Below are 5,086 nucleotides of genomic sequence, written 5' to 3'. Positions count from 1 at the left end.
ACGGATAATAAGTGTGACGTAGAAATGAGAGGAAGGAATAGCTGCGAAGGCGCGAAGCCTGCTGTTGGTGCTCCTTCCGTAAGTGATGCACTGTCTCTTCCGGCTTGCGATAGGAAGTGCAGTTGCTTTCAATCAGCTTATTTGAGGGCGCCACTTTATAATGCGGGTGGGAGTGCGGTCACGTGGCATTTTTCATATTTCGTGAGGTTTCCTTGCCAGTCGGAAAAAATCGTACGCAATTAGTACGTCGCTGAAAACACTGCAGTTAGATGTCATTTTGGGGTGCCTACAAATGCCTCATTGACACTTTGAAAAGGAGAACAGTACTTCTCGAATTAGATAATTAATTGCAATTACCGAATGAAATCTCAGTAACGAAAGAATTACTGGCGGCCATTCCACTGTACTGGAAACAATATACACTAGGTTTTCTTCGAGTAACGCAACTGCTCTTTTTTTAAGTCTTGGTGCATGATAATCGGGGAACACTGTGTAATTCACTCAGTAACCGAAATAAGGCCAAGCCGGATTGGCTCGAAATAAGAATCAACAGAAGTCATGTGCAGCAGTGCTTTTACTCGGACTCGCAAAGAAAGAAGCGAGATAGAGGCTGCATTTGCACACACACCTTACAACGCGCTTCGTTGCATGGGGCGCAACAAGACGTGTTGTTTTGCTCATTTAATTTTGAGGATGTTAACATATCGCGGAGGTTCTTACACCGTCGGTACACGACACGAAGCGGTTCAGGAAAAATATCGAGAAGACGTTCACTTTGGGAAAGGATATTGTGGTGGCCGGAAAGGTGGCCGGAAAGAACAAAAAAAGGACGGAAAGATTAAAAGAAAAAGAGAAAGTCCACTGGGGATATCATTCGGTCACTCGGTCCGGATCACAGACGCTGACTCAATCCGGTAGCTTTCAAATATCGCAGCAGCGCTTTAGTGGCCTTTTTTAGCTGCGATATGCGAGGCCATGGTCCCAAGATCTTGTTCAAGGTGAACGGCTTTCTATCTAACTGATTGAGAGCAGTGCAGAGGTCACGTCTTTTATTTTTAAAAGATGCGCAGTAGCACAGTAGATGTTCTATAGTTTCCTCTACATCGCAGACATTGCACTCGGCGCTATCAGCCATTCCAATCAAAAAAGTATATGCATTGGAGAATGCGACGCCCAAGCGTAAGCGGCACAACAGCTTCGAGGTTTATAGCACAATAGCTTCGAGCTAACCAGCAAAGTGATTTGCAACGTTTGGCTAATATCTGTGGACAGGAAGGTGAGAATTTAGGTTTGAAATTTATCGTTAGAAAATAAGGTGGACCGACCGACCGACCGACCGACCGACCCGACCCGACCGACCACGCCATGTTTGGACGGTTTCGCGCTTGTCGCCAAAAAATTGGCAGTTTGGCCCGAAGGGCGAAGCAGTAACAACGATAGCAAGGTTTAGCCTTCCGCTTGAACTCCTCTGACGGTGTTCTAACTGCACGCGGGTCCATCTAACGCGGAAGCGACATACGAGAGTGCGCCAAGGTGCACCAAACCTACTATTCTCCTTACTTCGTACAGCTATCTACTAATTTGCTATCGCAATCGGTGCTTCGCCTTCCCGGCGGAACTGCGAATTTCTTTTTTCTTGTCTTTTCAGGAACATGTTCTCTCTGCTATACGCCCCTTCGGCCTGGTCGCGCAGGCCCTGCTGCTGCCAGTCGTGCTGGTGCTGACAATGTTGCGTGCGCCGAGGAGCGGCACATGCGCCCACGTATGGGAGTTCACACCTTGGCGCCGTACAGCATGCCGCACCGTCCCCTGCGATGGAGTTACATGGCACACGGATCGTCTATGCTGCCCTGCAACAACTGGCTTACCAGCTACTACCAGCGGCGAGACAAGCTCAGGGACTACCCGTACTGCGCGCACGGCTCCAGAGGACTGTACAACCTGCTGTCCAAGCCTTCGATACACGATATCATATACGGGAGTCGCAAGGGACCAGCGACGGGCACTGAACAAAGCTACTGAACAAAGTAGCTGAAATAACACGTGGTCGCTTCGTCACTATCTGGAAAGCGTGCTTCGCGGTTTAAGCACGCAAGAGTGGAAAAAGAAGTGACTCGCTCCGAGTGTGCGAGCTGCCAAGTTGGAGTACCGTTCCTCGGAAATGTCAGCGCGAAAGCATTGACTGGTTTGGCGCAGATTCCGGTAGAACCTATGCTACAAGTTAAAGTATGTAAATGTTTTTTCTAGTGTAGATTCCGTAGCGCCAGGGACGTGGTCTATGTGGACGCTGCGGAGTACGCAAATAGACAGAGTATGTCGATAGTTGCTACGAGTCTAGAGGGTGACTGCAGAGTTAGTGGGATGGTAAAAACAGGGAAGGCGGAAGTGGCGGAGGAGGCTGCCTTAGCACTGGCAGTAGCCTCCACGGAAGATAACATCGTAGTAAGCGACTGCAAGACAGCCGTCAAGAACTATGCTAAAGGAAGAATCTCGCCGGAAGCGCTGAGAATTCTAAACAACTTTCGTGAAGATCGCGACATTCACATTATATGGGCACCCACACACTCCTCCCTTCCCGGGAACGAAATAGCGCACAACCTGGCTCGAGAACTGACAGGCCGAGCAGGTGACACGCAACAAATAGTGGGAACGGAGAGAGACTGGACGACCAGCTTTAACGAGATCACCAAACACTATAAATTGGGAAGGGCCCATTTCCCCCTGCCACACTCCTCGCCGAGTAGACGGCAAGCGACGGCATGGCGCCTCTTACAAACATACATATCCGAACCCGGTGGCCTACTACCGCTACTACGCGGACCTTTACACGGATAGATGTAGATTCTGTCAAGAAAGGGCGGACCTACAACATATGGTTTGGGCTTGTCCTCTGACACCCACACAGAATGAAATAAAGACCAGAGAACAGTGGGAGACCGTGTTGCTCAGCTGTGCACCGGAAGACCAACTCAAAGCAATCCAACAGGCCGAAGATGCCGCCAGGGCCCAAGGGCTCGAGGTCGTCATCTAGGTAGAGAGGCCTAGGTCTCAAGTCTGCTGTGCAGAAATAAAGTTTATTCCTCCTCCTCCTAGTGAGTGAGTGTTTGGTCAACGCATCATGCCCGAATGCATATAATGCAGCACGATTAGCCTACGATAAAAATGCAGTGCTTGTGTTTAATGTTATACTTTTGCTGCGGCAAGTGCACCACAGCTTGATTGAAACCTTTCTCTCTTTACCTTTTATTGTGATAGCAATTATATGAGCACTCCAGGCGCATTTCTGCCGTCGGCAACGGCATCGCCGTGAGGTTTCGTATAAAGTCCAAGTGCGATAATATCGTCGTCGCGCGCCGTATGCTGTGTGTGCGAGTGAAAGCTTGCGAGGGTGAGCCGGCGAACGCGGTTCAATCTCGCGTGCGCGAGCGAGGAACGCCGCCCAGATGCGTCCCCTTTCCTGATAATAGTGATCTAAAGAAAGGAAAGACGCTTGATTCTGCAACCCGAGAGGGACCCTCTCCAGCGGCTGGCGAGGAAGGGGGGGTCAGGCGAGGGAGGAGGGGCGTTCTTTTCCGGCGGCTGCTAAGGTGCCTTGATGTCCTCCTCGCCCAAAGTGGAGACAACCGCGGCGTCTACTACGGCGTTGGCCACGCGAATCGCGGACGCCGTAGTAGACGCCTTTGTCGGACACCGTAGGGACGCGTTGCCAGGGCTCGTCCCTTAAAAGTGACATGTGACGTTGCCAAAGTGCGCGCCCGCGTCGGCCTCATCTTCAAAGCGATCTGCGATGTCTGCAGAGTACGCGTAGTGCCGGTAACTTCGTATGCGCTGCGATTTCGACGTTTCGTTTGAGTTAAAACGAAAGATGCACGAAGCAATTCGTTTGCTGCTGGCGCGATTCCTCACTCCAGCATTTTGACATCGAGTTTCCGCGCTCATCGAGCGAGACCTGTCAGCGAGACATGTCTACCTGTGCGCGCGTGTCATCGTGCTTGTCAGTTTAGTTCAAACACGTTGGCGGGCTAGTTGGTTTAAATCCATGATAAAATGTTTAAGTGCGACTGAACAAGGGCGTAGAAAGAAGCAGATACGCAAAGACAGCGCTATCTCTGCGTGTCTGTTTCTTCCTACGTCCTCCTTCAGTCACGCTTACACATTCTATCATTGTTAATTTATTTAGTAAGCGAATGTTTACAAATTTATACGGCCGATAAAGCTAATATCCTTACTTCGCATAGCTGTTCTCTAATTTGTTATCGCAATCGATGCTTGGCCTTATACCGGCGAAACTGCGATTTTTTTTTTATGTGGTTGTCCTCAGGTAAGCTACATTTGTATTATTTGTCGATGCTGCAGCTTCTTTTTTTTTTTATTCCGACTATTGAACTTTTGTCTGGAATAATTGTTTTTACGATTTTCTTCGTTGTCTTGTATATAACTATGGCCCAAGTTCGATCATTTTACCGTGTATTTCAGGGCGTATTTTTGTTCGTGCTCATGATATCTACTGACAACACTATCAACAGGACGGATGGCAATCTTCCTGCTAACTACACCCGTTCCCTACGTCACATTCTGCCATAAAAACGACTCGCGGCTCTTGCCCGCTTTTAGTGTGATCAAGGAACCCGTACGGGTCCCGAAACGTCTCTGTGTTTTTTCACCTTGACTTGGTCAGTGGCCGCAATTTCTTCATCATGATACCTAATTGTCCCTACTTTGCCTGTGTTTTAACCATTTGTTGCCATAGTTGTACCTTATTTACTATACACTTCTCCTTTATGTAATGCCATTGCAAGAATGCCTTTAGAGGTACTTTGATATAATTAAAACAAATAAATGTCACTTTGCCTCCTGTACGTGCCAGCTCGTGGCGGTGCCTGCTGCCGGAGTGAATTACCACACTCGGAGCAATCGCTGAAGATAATTTTTATAACCCCTGAAGTAGGTCCCGGGATAGTTTATGAACGCCGGGCAAAGTCTTCTCACCGCGTAAAGCCTACAAAAGGACCTCAAAGCTATCGCCTTGCTGCTTCCCATTTGCATTTTGCGCAATGACCGCGCGCCGGCACGGACAGGCTCGGAC

This window comes from Dermacentor andersoni, chromosome 4, assembly GCF_023375885.2.
Source record: "Dermacentor andersoni chromosome 4, qqDerAnde1_hic_scaffold, whole genome shotgun sequence".
Taxonomy (NCBI): Eukaryota; Metazoa; Arthropoda; class Arachnida; order Ixodida; family Ixodidae; genus Dermacentor; species Dermacentor andersoni.
This window is presented reverse-complemented; position numbering follows the sequence as displayed.